The 20262-nt window shown below is 41.0% G+C and overlaps 2 protein-coding genes across 7 annotated transcripts in view; one reads left to right on the top strand and one right to left on the bottom strand.

The window, feature by feature from the left end:
• LOC105491714 (uncharacterized) overlaps positions 1 to 20262 on the bottom strand; it is a 279924-nt gene that overhangs the window by 7106 nt on the left and 252556 nt on the right. The window lies entirely within an intron of this gene.
• LOC105491710 (laccase domain containing 1) overlaps positions 1 to 20262 on the top strand; it is a 143574-nt gene that overhangs the window by 77590 nt on the left and 45722 nt on the right. Inside the window, exon 9 of one of the 4 annotated variants that reach the window (XM_071081359.1) lies at positions 11313 to 11716. The exons of the other annotated variants lie outside the window; for them this stretch is intronic. The gene's annotated coding sequence lies outside the window, so the exon portion shown is untranslated. Of the gene's footprint in view, positions 1 to 11312; positions 11717 to 20262 lie in introns of those variants that run through there. 4 annotated transcript variants of the gene reach the window in all.

The following is a 20262-nucleotide window of genomic DNA, read 5'->3' as shown; positions in this document are numbered from 1 at the left end:
CTTTTTTGTTTGTTTTGGTTTGGTTTATGTCTTGTATACCATAGGTCTTTCTCATACTATTATTGGCTGTGTGCTTATTTATGGTTAAGATACAAAAATAGGCTGCTTATAACCCCTTAATGAGTATGGATGGGCCTTGTTGAGAAGTGAGCTCTAACATAATATCTAGCTGAAGTATTTTGTTAGAGGAAACCCAGCTTTAGTATCTGCAGACCTTTTTGCTGGGTCAGTTTCCCTGGATATGCATCTTCCTTTATCATGCCTGAGGGTTATGACTTCCTGCCAGCATTTCTAGGGCTGAGTGGCAAAGGGGGCTGTGGTGGGGGTGGGGAGGGCTCACCTTTCAGAAATTTCACATTTGGCGTGTTCTCCCTGTTTTCAGTATAGTTCTTCTGTACTATGTGTAGTGAGATGAAGCTAGAGTTTCTCTGGTTCAGTCTTTCCAGGAAACGAACATACCTTTTGTTTTCTTTCAAGCGGGGAAAAGAGGCAGTTCTTTGCCTGAGCGGTGTGGGAAGAGATCTTTGGGGATAATTGTTTCTTATATGAATTTTCAATCAAATTTCTGGCTTCTAGCCTCACTTGAGACCCCCACTTTCAGAGGTAGTTGATACCCCAAATACTAAGGCTTTTTGTGGCTTTGTAATATGCATCTACTTATGTCTGGACGTACCTTGGAGGTTTCCCCAACCCATAGCTCTTCCAGGATTTTTCTAGTTTCCTAAGTCAGCGATCTCTCACCCATCTGATTTCTGATTTTCAACTTTTTATAGTCATTTATTTTCCTCTTTTCTTTGTACTTGTGGATTTATATGTTTTAATACCTTTACTGCTTTCCCTGTGAAGTTTCTGGAGAAAAAATACTTGTGTTCAATCTGCATTTTAACTGGAAGCTAGTTTTTTAATGTTTAAGAATTTAAAATCAGCTCTTGCCCAAAAATAGAGTGACCAGCTCTTGATAAAAAGTCTTTGAAACAGAAATAAGAATTGCCACTTTTTCTGTTGTTGTTCTAATGGCTGATTGACAAGAAAAGTGCCCCTTGTTAACATGTTCTTTTCAGGAATAAAATGGGAGCCAAGAAATGAATCACAGCCAAGGAGACATTTTGGGATTGGTTTTCTGGTCATATTTGGAATCAAAGCTGGGCACAATGGCTCGTGCCTATAGTCCCAGCTACTTGGGAGGCTGAGGCAGAAGGATCAGGGAGTTTGAACCTGCAAAGAACTACGATCTGCACTCCAATCTGGACGACAGATGTCTAAAAATAATGATTTTTTTAAGAATAGAATAAAATCCCCACAAAGAGATGGCAATATTATTATATTATGAAACGGCTAATCTAGATTTGCTGGCTTGATTATTACAGGACAAGTACAAAAGAAATAATAAGATATAATCATTATTGAATACATGATTTTTATTTAGAAATTACTTTATTCATTTGATGCAAATATTAGAGATCTAATTTGGGATATCAATGGGACATTCAGATTTTATTTACCAGATATGTTTTAAATATATGAGCATATTTAAATATTCTCTACTTGCACTTTTAGTCTTCATAGAATCATTTCCATATTTTACCAAAAAATAGTTGTTTGTGTTATAACCAGTCATAAGGGGTAACTCTGGATATTCAAAATAATACACATTTGTTAAGAAACTTCACATGAGTTTGTTTTAATGATTTCTTTTTCCATGTTGCTTTGTGGAGCTAGAAAATTGGGCTGTATTTTTTTTAAGGACAAAATAAATCCTAGATGGGAGTAGTTTAGTGATACACTGCTCACATGCCATTCTTAGTGACTTGTACAGCCTTATTCGAAATGACTATTTCATTAACCTCCATTATTATGAATAAAGATGTGTTTCACATCAATAGTGGATAGTCTGCTAAAGCTAGATATAGATGCTGTTATAATCAATATTATATAGCCAAAAAAAGTGTCAGATAGGAAGAAAACATGGGAAAGTATGTTTCAGAGTAGCAAATGAATAGGGGCAGATATAAAATTCTCTAAGGAGACTTCAGAAATTTTGAGATTTTTTTCAGAGTATCCAAATACATGGAGCATTTAAAAGTGAAAAATGTGGACAGTAGCTGAATGAAAAATATTTCAGACATGTGAGGCTGTATGCAGGAGTTTTGAGGGAGAATAGGGAATAAAGAATTTATGCTCAATTGGAAGCAATTTTGGAGACACATGAAGAGTGTTGAGTGAGATAGGGAAGACTACACACCAAAAATGTCCTGAGTGTTGTAAATATAGTGAGTTTTTCGGTGAATGGCAGCTGAAGTTGTGGCAGAAAAACTGAAAAGGTGTTGTAGAATTTAGAGTTTCGAACTGATGTGATGCTTATAAAGCCATGACCCATGTGGTCCAGTCCCAAAGTAGTGTCACTTTTGCAAAAACACAGCACAAATAAACAACTCAAGCTTTAACATGGTTCCCAAAAATGTTTGAGGAGGTTCAAGTACGTGACCCATTGCATTTGTTACTTAAGTAATTTTCCTTTCTAATCTACAGCACCCAGCTCTCACATTGTTATATGTCCAGATCTATAGGCTAGTCTTTATCAAGCAAGTTGTCTAACAAATGAGAATAGAACTTGTTTTCAGGGATATTATTAGTAGCTTTTGTGAGAGAGACATTGGTATAGGTATGTTCAAGTAGCTTCTAGATTATAGAAGACTTTCTGCTAGATATCATTTTCTTTGCATTAACCAATTATAAGGGAAAGGTAAGTCACTTATACCTTTTGTCCATCATGTAAATACTGGAGAATTCTATCAGTTGCCATGGTGTGTCTTTTGTCTTTGTGATAGAAGCTTTACTGTCACGACTAGAGATGTTACAGAAAAAGCTATGATCTCTGAATTATTATCTTCCTGGAGAGGAGACTAGCTAGAGGCTTAAAGAAAGTGCTTTTTTTTTTTTTTTTGAGACAGAGTCTTGCTCTGTCACCCAGGCTGGAGTGCAATGGCACAATCTCAGCTCACTGCAATCTCCGCCTCCTGGGTTCACACCATTCTCCTGCCTCAGCCTCCCGAGTAGCTGGGACCACAGGTGCTCACCACCATGCCCAGCTAATTTTTTGTATTTTTAGTGAGACAGGGTTTCACTGTGCTAGCCTGGATGGTCTCGACCTCCTGACCTCGTGATCCGCCCGCCTCAGCCTCCCAAAGTGCTGGGACTACAGGCGTGAGAAAAAGTGCTTTTTAAAGGAGCAACAGGTCCTTGTTATGTATGCCCATGTGAACACCAATCCTATGGGAAAAAATTAGCGTGTTGTACTTTTTAGCAATAAGGTGCCTACTTTTGCTAATGAAATGATCAAGATCTGTACTAAAAACGTATGATTGGAAAAAGCCTGCAAAAAAATAGTACATTTGAAACAAACCAATTAATTGAATTTAGTCTAAGCTAATTTTATTATTAATGAATGACAATTGTGAGAAACATTCAAATTTCTTCATTGCAACATACTAAAGGACAGATTCATTTCTTTCTTTTATTTTTTATTTTTTATACTTTAAGTTCTGGGATACATATGCAGAACGTGCAGGTTTGTTACGTAGGTATACACGTGCCATGGTGGTTTGCGGCACCCATCAACCCCTCATCTACATTAAGTATTTCTCCTAATGCTATCCCTCCCCTAACTCCCCAGCCCCAACAGGCCCCTCTGTGTGATGTTCCCCTCCCTGTGTCCATGTATTCTCATTGTTCAACTCCTGCTTATGAGTGAGAACATGTGGTGTTTGGTTTTCTGTTCCTGTGTTAGTTTGCTGAGAATGATGGTTTCCAGCTTCATTCATGTCCCTGCAAAGTACACGAACTCATTCTTTTTTATGGTTGCATAGTATTCCATGGTGTATATGTGCCACATTTTCTTTATCCAGTCTATCATTGATGGGCATTTGGCTGGTTCCAAGTCTCTGCTATTGTGAATAGTGCTGCAATAAACATAAGTGTCTTTATAGCAGAATGATTTATAATCCTTTGGGCATACATCCAGTATTGGGATTGCTGGGTCAAATGGTATTTCTGGTTCTAGATCCTTGAGAAATCGCCACACTGTCTTCTACAACAGATGCTGGAGAGGATGTGGAGAAACAGGAATGCTTTTACACTGCTGGTGGGAGTGTAAATTAGTTCATTTCATTTTATATTAAAAATATTTTCTCAGGCCAGGCGCAGTGGCTCACACCTATAATCCCAGTCCTTTGGGAGGCTGAGATGGGCGGATCATGAGGTCAGGAGATCAAGACCATCCTGGCTAACATGGTGAAACCCCCTCTCTACTAAAAACACAAAAAATTAGCCAGGCATGGTGGCACGCACCAATAGTCACAGCTACTCGGGAGGCAGGGGCAGGAGAATCGCTTGAATCCAGGAGGCAGAAGTTGCAGTGAGCCGAGATCATGCCACTGCACTCCAGCCTGGGTGACAGAATGAGACTCCATCTGAAAAAAAAACAAAACAAAACCTCAAACCCAATTCGATAAAGTCACTCATGATTAAAACATAACATTTTGCTGAAAATTTCACATCAAAAATTATCCTTTGTTTTAATTTTTTACCCTTAAGAAATCCTGGAGTAGGTTTATGATGCTTTATCAAATCAAATCAGAAGAATGAATATTCATTAAGCACATATGATGTGCCAGGTTTTGCCTTAAGTCCTACAGAGTGAACAAAGAAGGTTCCTGGTTTCTTAAAATCTAGTAGAGAAAAAATTTTAAGAACTGAAAGTTAAAACAATATCCTGAGATAAAAGTAATACTTTAAGAAAACAGTGGAAAAGGACATTCAAGTCCAATTATGAATACAAGTCAGACATTAAAATTCCTTTGGGAATCAGTAGATCAGCTATTTGGCTAAAGAACAAGGTATGAGAAAATGGTAGGGGGGAAAGTCTGGAAAGATAAATTGGGTTAAAATTATGGGCTTTAGAGGCCAGGCTAAGGTCTTAGAACTTGATTTTGTAGGGAACCCTTGAACATTTTTAATTCTAAACGTAAGTGAAGAAGTGGCGAAATCAGAGCAGCACGTTGTGGAAATGATAGTTTCAGCTGTGTGTAGACTGGACAGAGAAACTACCGAGATGGATGAAAAGGCTACTTCCATTTTTCAGATGGCTCAGGTCACTTTATGGACACCGGATAGACTCCCCCTCCTCCAGAAAATTTAGTTCCTGTGTCTAGACTGATGATGTCACACACACACACACACACACACACACACTACTCTCATGATGAGACTTTCTAAGGAAATCACAGTGAACTCCCAAGAAGGTCCAAAAATGGATTGAGAGAGCAGGGACAGGTCACTGGCTTGGAGTTTTATGACCATTAGGGCACAGGGCCGGGGTGAGGGTTCCCTCACATGTGCTGATTTGAACTTCCCATGGGTGCCAAGGGAGGGAGCACCCAGGCTTTTTTATCAGCTTACTAATATATGGGACAAAAGGAGAAGGGGAATGATGTAAATTGAAAGCTATCAGCAATCAAACATCAAAAGGGGAGCCAGGTGCTTTATTACACAAATGCAGGGTGGTAAGAGTGCTCTTGTGCTAACTTAGGGTACTACATTAATATTATCAATAAGTTATAAGCCTCTACCTGATAGAACCTGCTCTGTGGGAGGAAGCTCTCTAGAAGAAGGGATTTTCATGAACATGGGGACATATAACATTTATTTTACAGGCCCATTGAGGACCTTTGAAATGTCAAAGAGGTAGTCTCTAAGGCTTTGAAATAAATATCCCAGCAACTCTTGACCTTTTGTTCGCTGCATTTCCTTTCATAAACATTCTAATCTATTACTTATGTTTGGAAGAAAGCATTTTTAAAATATGCAAAGCTAGATGGAGATTGTTTGCATTTGGGACCAGAGTTATCATTTTTTTTTTTTTGCTCAATCAACCCATCAGTTTTGTTTTGAGACTCAGTTACATATTCTCAATTTATATGTGTAGAGAGAATCATCTAGAGGATTTGTTTAAAATGTCTATCCTTGTCCTCAACCCCAGGGACTCTGGCTAAGAATTCTTAGGCAGTGCTCAGGAATGTGCATTATGACAGGTGTTTCTGATGCAGGAGATTACATGCTTCACTTGAGTAACCTTGCCTCACCATGTACTCAGCACTGCACCAGGTATCGTAAAGGCTGCAGGCAAAGTCTAGCACAATCACAACCAACAAGAAGTTGACTGGTTTGCTGTCTCTTTCCCTACTTAACCAATCTTTTAGCTTCTGCACCTATAAAGAGTATGAAAGCAAATATAAAAGCCAAGACTACAGTTCTGTTTAGTTACCACTCAGAATTTAGTAGTGCCTAAATGCTTCCTTCAAGAAAGGGCTTTATATACTTTTTTCTAATTTAAATTTCACAAAGTCAAATTATTAACACATTAAAGTGCAGAAAATTGAGGCTTGGAAAAATTAAGTGACTTGCTTAAGAAATATAGCCACGAAGTGGGAAAGTCAGGTTTCAAACCCAGTCTCATCTACATCAAACTTCTGGCTTTTTTTTTTTTTTTTTTTTTTTTTGAGAAGGAGTCTCGTTCTGTCACCCAGGCTGGAGTGCAGTGGCACGATCTTGGCTCACTGCAAGCTCCACTTTCTGGGTTCATGCCATTCTCCTGCCTCAGCCTCCTGAGTAGCTGGGACTACAGGCGCCGCCACCACGCCCGGCTAATTTTTTTGTATTTTTGGTAGAGACGGGGTTTCACCATGTTAGCGAGGACGGTCTCGATCTCCTGACCTCGTGATCTGTCTGCTTGGCCTCCCAAAGTGCTGGGATTACAGGCGTGAGCCACCACGCCTGGCCTAACTTCTGTTATTAACCGTGACACTCTTTACTGCCAGGAGCCTGGTGTTCGTTTTCTAGTCCCACTCGAGTGATGATTGAGATCCCCTGGTACTCAGAACAGGGGGAAAATTAGGCAGTTGCTCACTCAGTTTTGCTGTATATTGACAGTTGAATAACAGGTATGCATCTGCTGCCATAAAAGTCTCTGTCTCCCAGGGTAGAACTTTCTTATTGGCTGGCATTGCAGTCTTTTCCACAGGCTTTGCTAAGACCTGAGTTTTGTCAGATGCTTCCCTGTAAGCACAATTTGTCTGGTTTAGAGTAATAAGTTTTGGACCAGGTGCTTTCCAGAGGCTGAGAGAAGCTAGGGTGGCTGGAAGAGACTAAGTGAGGAAAAGGGTGACATCCTTTGGGACTAGGGACATACACAGGCTCAGATCATACTGGGCTCTGGGAATCATGGTCAGAAATTTGGTTTTGATTCTACATATGGTGGGAAACAAATGCAATATTTTACACAAGGGACTTAGTGTTCTGATTTTATATCTTAAAAATAGCCTTTTGGTTGCTATGTGAAGAATGGGTGAAGGGAGCATGAGTTGAAGTGGGAAGTTGAGTAAGAAGGTTGTTTTACCCTCTGAGTACCTTAAGTGTGTAAAAGTTCCTCTTGAAGGAAAAGCTAACAAAACAAATTTTACAGACGGAATGTTCATGTTGCCCTAAAAGTCGTACGTTGAAATCCCTACCTCCAATGTGATGGTATTAGTAGGTGAGGTCTTTGGGAGGTAAGTAGGTTATGAGGGTAGAAACTTCATAAATGGGATTAGTGACTTACAAAAGGGACCCCAGAGGCTCTCTTTCTGTTCTCTGCCGTGTGAAGATACAATAAAACGATGACCCTCTGCAGACCAGGAAGTGAGCCCCCAACAAACACTGGATGTGCAGGCACCCTGATCTCGAACTTCCTAGTCTCCAGAACTGTGAGAAATAAATATTTGTCATTTAAGTCACCCAGTCTATGGTATATTTATTATAGCAGTCTAAACTGATTAAGACAGCAGGAAAACTGCTGTTTCTGTCTAGATAAAGTAGGAACTCAGAAAAAAATTCTAGATGTCCCTCTACCTCCTCCCCAAAGTAAGTCTAGAGAGAAGGTAAGAAGTAGTGGGAGAGACTACCAACACTTAAGCATTTCCGGATTTCCCTTTTTCTTCTTTCTTATCCTTCTAAAATTCTTCCAAATATTTTAAGTCTTTTAAATTGTTTAATATTTAAATATTTCAAAGTTAATTTCAGCAGGGTTGACTCTCAGAACCTACATATCAGGCAGGTGTTTAAGATGATAAGACTTCTGTAGGAGATGATATATATATATATATTTTTTTTGAAACAGAGTCTTACTCTGTCACCCAGGCTAGAGTGCAATGGCGCGATCTCGGCTCACAGCAACCTCTGCCTCTGCCTCTGCCTCCTGGGTGCAAGCGATTCTCCTGCCTCAGCCTCCTGAGTAGCTGGGACTACAGGTGCCTGCCACCGCCACATCCGGCTAATTTTTTGTATTTTTAGTAGAGACGGGGTTTTGCCATGTTGGCCAAGCTGGTCTTGAACTCCTGACCTCAGGTGATTTGCCCGCCTCAGCAAATCTCGCATTCGGCAATCCCAAAATGCTAGGATTACAGGTGTGAGCCACTGCGCCCGGCCAAAAATCGTTTTCTTGATGATGGATAAGAAGCCAGTTTTGCATCCCTCCCCACCCCCACCATGGCCCCCTTTCCCACTCAGCCCCAGAATGCTGGCAAGAACCCATAACCTTCTGGAGGACTCCATCACACAAAGCACCTGTGGAGTGGCTTGAAGCTGGCACCCCCTTGGGCCGAGGGCAGGTTTCTACTTGTCCGAGACAAGCTGCTTTGAGACCAGGACAGAATGCTGGTTTCACAGATGCTGTTCTTTTCCATACATATTGCTTAGCACTCCTTTGATTGCAAATGACAGAAACCCAACTTGGATTACCATAATGAAACAAGGTATTTATTGTGAGAATAGAAACATGCCTCATGGAAACTAAGGTCAGAAAGATGGCTAGGCCTCCAGAACAATAGGAATTAGGTTCTTGAAAATCCTGTCTAACTCCCTGCGTTCACTTTTGATCAGCTTTATCCCATGACAGGAAATGTGGCCGCTGACATCTCTCAGAACTTTCGCCACGTAGAAGAGGACAGATAATGTGATTCTCTTATTCCAATTCCAGAACTGCAAGAGAAGAAGCTTGTTGGTTCTGCTAGAGTTAGGGTCTTCCTCTTGGGAGTCATTTGTGCAGAGGAGGTGGCACTGGGCTCATAGGGTGAACCCTACAGTACTATGGAAGTGGATAAGACGGGGTAGCTCTCCTAGGAGAGTTGAAGAGAAAATTTTCTTCATGGGTCTCCAATGACTGACAGAAGGGTACTAGGTAAAAAGTCCCACAGGCGTCAACTACATGAGAGATTTTGTGAAAATTGATGAAAAGCAGGTTGACTAATTAATACCCAGCCTAAACAACCAAAAAATAAGAAAACATTTAATCCAAGGGGATATCTGAAAATCAAGAGAATCCAGTGACTAATGAACGAAGATTAGTATTATATTTTTCTGTTAACTGTTATTTGGGTAAGCAACTATTTTAGAAGGGATTGGTTCCTTTGCTTTACCTCATTAAATGGGATGCTAATACCTGCAGACTGCATCGTCCCACAGTGAATAAAGTATTTGTTTACGTTCGTGTAGCAAAGGTCCTCTTAGCCCCTACCCCACTCTCTGCCCAATTCCTAATCTGCTGTGTGTGAACTTTGAGGTAAGCCTGTTGAAGAGCCTTGGGGACAATGGGGTACAAGTGCCACATGGTTAATGAGGACACTCTTGGTTTACTCTGCCCAAAGGGTGCATGAGTCAAAATTCTCCAGAGAAACAGCCAACAAGATGTATGTATATACAGACAGAGACAGAGATTTATTTCAGGGAGTTGGGTCATGTGATTGTGGAGGCCTGGTAAATCCAAAATCTTCAGGATAGGCCAGCTGACTGGACACTCAGCTAAGAGCTGCAGTTAGAGTCTGAAGGCCGTCTGCTGGCAGAATCCTTCCTCCCTGAAGGATGTCCACCTTTGATCTATTAAGGCCCTCAACTATGAGGCCCACTCACATTATGGAGAGCACTCTGCTTTACTCAAAGTCTACTGACTTAAATGTTCATCTCATCCCAAACACTTTCTCAGGAATATTCAGAAGAACGTTTGAGTATCTGGGCATCTTGGCCCGGCCATATTTACACATAAAAGTAACAACCATCACAAAGAGGAAGTAACAGAATACCAGGCAAGGCATAGAATGGAACTGGAAAGTAGAAATTCATCAACAGTATCATGCCAGCCTGAGAAGGAGGGCGAGTGGTTCTTCAGACTTCTGGAGTCTGGAAATATTTATAGTTACACCGGAAGAAGGAAAGAAACTGTGAGAGGGAGACAGATGGGGAAGGAAGAGCCTCCTAATGGCCATAATAGAAACATTTCCCAACATGACGATGGGTTCCCATAGTGGGAAGAGTGACCATGTGTGTACATGTGCAGACACGACAAAAGCCTGAGAGGCAGGAGTGACTGTGGTGGGGGAGGCGTCCTCTTCCTGCCTGTGGTACAGAGTGGTGTGCACCTCTTACAGCTCCTCCCTGTGGCCTGTTGTGATCTGCATGTGAAATAGAAGCATGCAGGCTAACTGTGGCCCTTCTAAGCTGTGCAGCATTGGGCCAGGAAAACCTTTGCAAGGATTCGCAGAGGCCGTGTAACAATATAAACAATGTCAGATAACCTAGGAACGCTCTATTCTCAGGGCCAAATGGACACATTCAGGGAGGCCAGCAATTTAGTACTCTCTCAAACCAATATTTGAATGAGACTATTGTCCAATCTTTTTTGTTATTGTTATTGGCATGGGAAGGAACTGAATTTCCATGAAAAATTATATAGCCTGGTTTATGATGTTTGCTGTCTTCTTCTCAAAAACAACCATTTGCGAAAGGCCATTAGTAAACAATTTGGTGTTGGTTGAGGATTTTTGATAGGTGAATAGAGGAGGGATTTAAAAAGGGTGACTTCACATGCATACCCAGAAGACAGTTTCTTATTAAATCTTATGAATAAATGTGTTTCTTCCCTTATGTTTCTCTTGGGAATTTTGGTTGCCTCTCTTTTTTTCTCTCTGGTGCTTGGTCTTTTTGTCTTCTGCCTGCTCTTTCTTGAATATTCACCTCCCTTCCTCCATGTCTGTCTTTCTGCCTTTCTGACGAAGAGCAGTTTCATGCCTGTCCAGCTCTGTCTCCGTCCAAGTTACAGCCAGGGGAACTGGTTTAGTGAATGGGCTGGACTCTAGTGTATAATCCAGAAACAACTTTTTCTTTCCTCATCACTATCTTCAAATGTTGTGGCATCTCCCTTCCCTTCCCCTTTGGTGACACTACAGATTCCCAACAAAGAAATAAGAAGACTATATTCCAACAGAATGGTGCAGATCTGTCACAACAAATGAAAAATTACATCGTGAACAGAGAAGCTGAGGGGAGTAATCTGCTCAAAGGCACTCAAAAGTGAGAGATAAGCGAGGTATGCAAAAGACAAAATTCCTTTTACAAACTGTGCTGATCTGTAACTCACCAGATGAGATACCTGCAAAATTAGGCACTAGCTGCACAGCTCCAGTGTCCACAGCTGGAATTCCAGAGGCATGGGCTTCGTTGTTAATGAGGTTGACCTTTACCCAATAAATGAAGGTATTGATCTGTGAATGATTTTTGATTTGGGAAAAATAGCTTTAATCATTTGTTTGCTTAGATTTATGTTCCCTTCTCTTAATGTAACATCTTACTTCCCCACATCCATAAGTTTCAGTCCTTTTTCTTGGGATTAATGAATGAAGAGCTTGATGGTGAACACTGATGCCTGCAGCTCTCTGAGCAGAGCCCCTCTTTCTTGCTGAAGTAGATTCGGAAAGCAGACCAGGCCCTAATCATGACCGCAGGTTGACTGCCTGCATCACTGATTCAGGGTGAGAAGTTACAACAAGAGCCAGCTTTAAAAAGTATCTAGTTGGCTGAGCGCAGAGGCTGCTACCTATAATCTCAGTACTTTGGGAGGCTGATGCAGGAGGATCGCTTGAGACCAGCCTGGGCAACATAGTGAAACACCATCTCTACAAAAGCTTTAAAAAATTAGCTGGGTGTGGCAGTACATACCTTGGCCTCAGCTACTTGGGAGGCTAAGGCAGGAGGATTGTTTGAGCCCAGGAGTTCAAGGCTGCAGTGAGCTGTGATCGCACCACTGCACTCTCGCCTAGGTGGCAGAGCAGGACCCTACCTCAAAGAAACAGTGTCTAATCACATTCCTGCTCTTCCCACTCTTGTTTTGTTTGATTGCTCCTATATTCTCATGACCCAAGAGAGAAAAGACTTTTGCTGGCTCCTGTCTCATGATGCAGAGAGGTCTGGGCTGGGGCACAAATGGATTTTTGTGTAATAATAATACAAGACAAAACAATGTGATTCTGAAGATTTAATGAAATAATCTGATTAACTGTAAAGTATTATATAAATGTCACTAGATTTAATTTTAATTTTTTGAGCTGCTGGCTTATAAGACTTAGGACTATTAATGTAATTGAGTACTTATAATTATGTAATTGAGGGCATTTAGTGACAACTGTAGGTCACTGCTTAGAACTTATTGAAATGTATACTTTAGAAAAAGTGATGATTTTACATCTACATGTCTGTGTCTTTCCTACGTATGAGTTGCTTATATGCATGCATTTATTTGTAGGCATACTGTAATTTCACTCCTGCCATTTGTGAAAACAAAGAGACTTGAAAAATTTTGCAAATAAGAAGTTGTAATTATGAAGTTTTTACAAGATTGGCTTCAAAATGGAAATATATTTTATTTTCCTTTGATTTGGACAATTTAAAAGCTCATAAAAATCTCTAGTAATTCAAGAAGTACAAGGAAAATGTTAATACCTATAATTCTCTGGCTGTTAGTTCTTTTAACATATAAATATATGGAATACTCTACATAAATAAATCATGGACATATTTCAATTTCAATAAACATAAACCTTATACATCATTTTTTTAATAATTCAGTTTGAAATAATTTCAAATTTAAAGAAAACCATATCCCTTTCAGGCAGATTTCCCTATATTAACATTTTACCATATTTACTCCTTCATCCTCTCCATTTCTCTCTCTGTCTTTCTGTGTGTGTGTGTGTGTATGTATAATCTCCATCACCATTAGTATTTTTCTGAATCATTTTGACAAAAAGGTGCAAACATAGTGCCCCATCATCTATACATCCTCCTTTGTGTACTTCCCCCCCACCAACCCCCACACAAGGACACTACCTACATTTCTGCAAGCCAACCTTCCCAACTGAGAAATTAACATTGATCTTACACTACCCTCCAATCCACAGACCCCATTTAAGTTTCCTCAGCAGTCTCTGTAATGTCTCTTTTCCCTTTCTGAACCCAGGCCACACTCCAGAATCAGGTACTGCATCTAGTTGTCATCTCTTCAGTTACTTTCTATCCAAAAGAGCTCCTTCTTCTTTCCCCATCTTCCATGGCCTTGATGTATTAACTTCTGTACTTTGTCTTTAATTCTGTATTTATTCTGTATAATTTCCCTCTACCTGGATCTGTCAGATCCCCATGCCCAGACCCAGGCCATGCATCCTCAGTGGCAATGCTGAAGACCCAATGCTCTGCTCTTCTCAGGGCATCACATCAGTGGACAGCATGATTCAGAGTCATCCTACGTCACCATCCTACAGTCATGATGCAAAGCTCAATCACCTCATGTAGTGGATGATCTGGCTTCCAAAGATGTCCTAGCCTTAAACCTAGCAATCTGCAAATATATTACCTTAAATTGCTAAAAGGGCTTTGCAGATGTATCTAAGACATTGAGAGAAGGAAATGATCCTGGATTTTCCAGGTGGGTATAATCTGGAATCTTTATAATTTGTATAAAGACCAAAACCTTTATTAAAACTACAGAGAACTAGAGAGGCAGCAGGGTGAGAAGGACTCAGCCCACCAATGCTGGCTTTGAAGGTAGAGGAAGGGGGCCATGAGCTGAGGAACAAGGGCAGCCTCTAGAAGCTGGAAAAGGCAGAGAAATGGATTGTCCCCTTCAGTCTCCAGAAAAAAAAAAATAGTCCTGCCAACACCTTGATATTAGCCAGGTGAGACCTATGTTGGATGTCCAACCTTCAGAACTGTGAAGATAAGTACTGTTTAAGCTGCCAAGCATGTGGCATAATTTGTTATGGCAGCAATTGAAAATAAATACATATGGTCAAAATGACTGAAAGCCACTGAAATGGACTGGGTTTATCTGTGCATAAAAGGTTATTAGTAGAACATCATGCTACTAATGTGTCTGATCATAGGCTTGAGAACAAGGGCTTGGCAATGGTCAGAAATCAAGGGAGCTCTAAAATGCCAAGAAATGGGAACTAGAAAATATAGTACAGTAACAGTTTCATTCTTGGACTTTACCCCACCAAACCTATGCACAATGGGGAATGGCAACTTTTCAAAAAGTTAGGAAGGAGGAGAAGAAGCTAGAACAGCAAAGCAACAAACAAACAACCCCAAATAAACCGAAGCCAAACCAAACCAAAAACAGATAGGCACCTCACCAAAGGAGTTTAGATTTTATCCTGAAGACCTCAGAGAGATTCTGGAGAGCCTTAAGCATTTTTAACTTCACTTTGTAAAAGTGAAGTTTTCCATCCAGCTTCTCCCAAAATCTGTACACTAGCTTTCCATTTTAAAATACAGCTTCTGATTGTCTCTTGGATCCCAATTCCACACTCAAACTCCAGACAAGCAGCAAACCTGATTCCTTTTGTATCCTTTCCTCCCTTTTTTCCCTCCTTCCTCCTTCTCTCCCTTCTTTCTTTCTTTCTCTTCTTCCCTCCCTCCCTCTTTCTTTCTTTCTTTTCCTTCTTTTTCTCTCCTTCCTTCCTTCCTCCCTCCCTCCCTCCCTCCCTCTTTCTCTCCCTTCCTTTCCCTTTCCTTTCCTTCCTTCCTTCCCTCCCCTTCTCTCTCTCTCCTTTCTTCCTTCCTTCCTTCCTTTCTTTCTCTCTCTTTCTTTCTTTCTTTCTTTCTTTCTTTCTTTCTTTCTTTCTTTCTTTCTTTCTTTCTTTCTTTCTTTCTTTCTTTCTCTCTTCTTTCTCTCTCTTTCTTTCTTTCTCTTTCTATTTTCTTGTCTCTTTCTTCCTCCCTCTCTCTCTTTCCTCCCTCCTTCCCTTCCCTTCCTTTTTTTGTCTCTTCTCAGTCATTATGAAAAATAGTGCATGTTCCTAGAAAGTTCTCCAAGCATGTGTTTCTAATTTTCCTGACACATCTTTGTGCTTACTGCTCTCTCTGCCTGAGTTGTCCCCACTCTACCACCGCCATGCCCATGCCTGGCAAACTACCACTTATCCTTCACAACCAAGGTTCATTCTCTGACCTTTCTCTAAGTCCCTAGGGTGGATCACTTTCTTCTCTGAGACAGCATTGTATCTTTCCTATTCCTCAACTATAACACTGTGTTGACATTATTTCTCCCTCCTCTTCTCCATTTTCTTCTATCAGACCCTAAGCTCCCTTTCACAATGTATGCTGAGTGGCTTAGCATTATATCCGGCACATAATAGATATTGATTGAGTGAATGAAAGAGACTGCCAAGGACCCTTTCTGGAATTTACTAAGGTTGGTATATCCTACACATGCAGTTCACCCTATGAAATATAAGATGCAAGTCATCTTCCTAATGCACAGTGATACTGCCAGCCTAGGGTGGGATTAGCCACCAGCACACCCTGGCCCAGACACACTAGTTCCGCTCAGATCCTTCCTGTGCCCAGCCTTAGAAGGGGCCAGAGGGCGGCAGCCATGTCTAGGAAGGGTCAGGAAGGGGAGGCTGGGCATGGCCTTAGGCACCAGGGAGTGGAAGAGTGGGCGGCTGAGAATCCTCCCCAGGGAAGTGGCAGGAGATAGGCCCTCCTGTGAACTAAGGCTCCAAGAAACCAGCACATGCTCCATTGCCTAATTAGACTTCATTTCAAAAACACAAATTCAAAGATAAAATGGAGAATTTCAAAATGACAACCACAGAGCGTTACGGGGCCCTTGTGAGAATGAGGCCCTGTGAGACTGCACTGGCAGCATGTTCATGAAGCTGGCCCTGGCTGGGAATTGTGTGAAAGGTTATCCAGCCCAGCCTTCATCTGTTGCTTGGGTCTATTTCTTGTGCTGAGTTATTTCTTGCTTCAGCCTTTGGTTTTTGATACATTATACTTCATCTTAAAACATTGCTTTCTTTTCCGTGTCATTAATTTAATTACTTTAATAATACCGCATGTCTGAAATCTTCCATGGAAAAAGAATAAATACACTGGTAATTTTCTGGGATAGTACACTGATATTCTTAATTTAAACAACAAAAAATACTGTTTCATTGACTTTAACTGGATTGGATTAAATTTTGTCTCCACAATTCCCCACCCTTTGTTTTTATCCTCGAAGGCATGATTTATTCTCCAAGGGACCTCTTTTGACATACTAGTTTTCACGGTTTATTTTGAGTGTAAAATTAGAATCTCACACTCATTTGCAAGTCTGAGTCTGAGGAATGAGAATATTGGGTTGATATATGAATGAGAATATAGGTTGATGCCCTACTTGGAAAAACACATTTCAAGCTCCCAAAGAGGTGGATGTGAGTTTTTTTGTTGGTTGTTTGTATTTTTCAAGATTTGTGATAAACGATGGAGCTAAAACCCAAATACTCCTACTGAAAATATTTTGGACTCATATGGACTAATTCCTGTAAAGTCCCTCTTCTAGAAACTTATACTGTATGATTTCTCAAAACAGGATCTTGAAATGATAACTTCTCATGGCATAGCTGGTACACTTTGTTCTTGGCTTCAAAGAAAAATATAATCTGAAGATGTGTCCAATACTTCTTAAAATACACTCTGACTCATCTCTCAGACTCCAGGCCACATATTCCACTGTAAATCTGATATATAAATACACAGGTTGAAGTCTCAGGGGATGGGAACTTGGTTAGAGTCGAACTCTACTTACAATATACAATCACCACTGGCTTTCCTTGTCTTTCTGAGAGATTTCTGGCTCATTAAACAAAACTGGGTTGGAAGTATTGGTGAGGAACTCATCAGCTCAAGCCATGCGAGAGGGAAAAGACAGGGGAATGGACACCTTGAGGGCCAGTAAGATAGACAAAAAGCATATATCCCTGGAGAGGGCTGTCTTCCATAAACTGAATCAGGTCTAGAAGTAATTCTCTACTGTCCCCAGTCTCCATTTGCCCAGACATCCCACAGAACACCTTGTTTCACTTGCAGAGTGCATGGGAGGGGTGCAGTAGCTGAAATGATGTGGCACTGGAAGGTCGTGGTGACAGGAGAAAGGGGGTTTCCAAAATGGTGACTGGCATTACCTGTTTCAATGGTGTGCTGGAGAAGGCTTGTATTGACTTAAGAGAACTGATTCTTAACTATATCGATTACCTGAAATTGGCCATGAAAATCACTATGTACTACTAATCAAGTCTCGTCTGTACCCCCACCTCAAAGTTGACTGGGAGGTCACTTATACTAAGCTTACACGGCTCTCTGGAAATGTTCTCTGGCTACCTCTGATTGCCTGTGGGACTTCCTTTTTGATGTTCTTGTGGCCCTTACCTCTATTTGTCATTATTGTGTATATACCTGCCCCAATTCATGGCCATAGGGGCCACAATGTCTAGCATTCAGCAGATGCTTGACAAATGTCCCCTGTATCAATGGGCACATAAAATGCATATTTTTCAGGTGCACATTAAAACTAAGAAAAGATCGATCTTTACTAAAGACATTTTTTATTCCTTTTTTTTGTTTATATAACATTTAATGAGCTCCTATACTGTAATTTTAATAGGCCCTGGAGATTTACCAAATAGCAAGGCATGCTTCTCTTATCAAAGAAGCAGATGATTTACTGAGGAAGACATATATTGCTTTCTCTTTGTATTAATGTGTCCTTCCATCTGTTTCTATGTGTTTTTTACATGTTTGCATTAGTTGGTTTGCTAAGTTATGATGAAACTCCAGTACATACGAGTTTATATACAGAAGAAGATCTGAAGGGCCACATACCAAAACATTAACAGTTTACCTCCAATGTGGAGATAGAATAGGGGAACATGATATTTTTTCTTTGTACTGTTTATACTGTTTGAATTTTTGAGTACGTATTATTTTAAACTTAAAATATCTAAGAAGAAATTTTTAAAACTTGTACAATTAATACAAATTCAAGGATGTATGAAGCAGGGATGGGGGCATGAGGGAGTAGGGGGGAAGTTTCAGGGTGAAACTGTTCCACCTCAGATCATCAGGCATTAGTTAGATTCCCATAAGGACCGTGCAACCTAAATCCATCCCTCACATGTGCAGTTCACAATAGGGCTTGTGCTCCTATGAGAATCTAATGCCACCACTGCTCTGACAGGAGAGAAAGCACAGGTGGTGATGCTCACTGGCCCGCCATTTACTTCCTGCTGTGAGGCCTGTTTCCTAACAGGCCACGGACTGGCATGGAAACCGACAGGCCACGGTCCTGGGGTTGGGGACCCCTGCTGTAGGTGATGAGAATTACCTGGAGAATTTTAACCAAAGGGTGATGAGATTCAATCTATATTTTTGGATGATAACAGATAAGATTGAGAACTAGGTTACACTGGTGAGTGGCAGACTGAGCTTAATGATATATTATCATTTGGTCTTTATATAACAAGACTGCTTCTCTACCTAGTTTTGGGTGGAAATAACTTGCACTGGAAGTTCCTAGGGTGTGGTACACAAGTTCTTAAATGGCTATAAAAACAGACAGTCCAGACACTCAGTCTCTCCTTCTTTCAGCTCTAATGTCATTGCTGTCTTGTATCCTGGAATCAGTTAAGTGTTGGCAAGGGAGAAATTCAGTCTTGTTCTGAGTCATGTGGGTGGACAATGGTGGTGAAGGGAAAAAAGCTCCTAGCAGAGGTTGGGCTTGCTGGAAATACAGAGATGGAAGTTCTCTGTTGCAAGAATAGTTAATGGCATCAGGATATAGGGTACAAATTGTCCTTTGAGGGTGGCCTGGCTTATACTCGGTGGCACTGGCTTCAAACCAACTGACCTTTGAATTATAAAGATGTCAATTCCTTCATGTGGTGACTTTCTTTTTTTTTTTTTTTTGAGACGGAGTCTTGCGCTGTCACACTGTCATCCAGGCTGGAGTGCAGTGGCACGAGCTCGGCTCACTGCAAGCTTCGCCTTCTGGGTTCATGCCATTCTCCTGCCTCAGCCTCCCGAGTAGCTGGGACTACAGGTGCCCGCCACCACGCCCGGCTAATTTTTTCTACTTTTAGTAGGGACAGGGTTTCACCGTGTTAGCCAGGATGGTCTCCACCTCCTGATCTCGTGATCCGCCCACCTCAGCCTCCCAAAGTGCTGGGATTACAGGCATGAGCCACTGCGCCCGGCCCATGTGGTGACTTTCATAGGTGCTATCTCCTGTAGGGTGGATTCAGGTGAAAATGAGTGGAAGGTAGGTGACAGTCCATGGGGTACCACCCACTGGATGTGAAGCACCTCAATGGGGTAAGGTGACATGTTAGATCCCTCCAGCAGAAGAGGCAGGCAGGGAGGTGAAGCCTGATTTGTGTATTGATTTGACTCTGCCTGCTCTTGTTGCTAAACACTGCATGCTTTCCAGGAACATGGAAGTGGGGCTGGGTGAAATCTTCTGCTTTGAGAAAGTCTTTTCCTGACTGGAGCAATCCTTAAAGGGAAGGTCACTTCCTGTCCATTGCTCAGTTAAGATCACTTTAGACCATAATAAAGTGTGAAGCCCTTGTTATCATCCACAGACATGGGTTTTGTTCTGTTTTGTTTTTTCATTATATACCCAGCCAGGTGCTAGCACAGGCCTTCCCAGAAACAATGGATCAGGACCAGTTCTAGTGTCTTCCACATCATAGAAATTAAACATCCACCTCATTTTCTGTTTCTAACTCAAATCTAGGGCATGTCTCCTGGTTTCAGGTCTTTCTACCTTGGTGATACCTGTAATTTGGACATTAATGCTGTCTGTCCCTGGAGCTTGATTGCTATTATTCTAAAAAGATCTTCTCAATTCATGCATTTATTTGTTCAACAGGTACTGGATTTTTTGAGTGCTAATGTGAGTCAGACACTGTGTGAGGCATTAGGAATATAATAGTAAACAAAGAGAACCTTGGGCCTGATGTAATGTTGCTTAAAGCCCAGGGTAGGATTAAAACATTAAATGAAGAATAACAATAT

This window comes from Macaca nemestrina, chromosome 16 (genome assembly GCF_043159975.1).
Source record: "Macaca nemestrina isolate mMacNem1 chromosome 16, mMacNem.hap1, whole genome shotgun sequence".
In the NCBI taxonomy this organism is placed as follows: Eukaryota; Metazoa; Chordata; class Mammalia; order Primates; family Cercopithecidae; genus Macaca; species Macaca nemestrina.
Note: the sequence above shows the minus strand (reverse complement) of the source record. Positions and strands in the feature narration are given on the sequence as shown.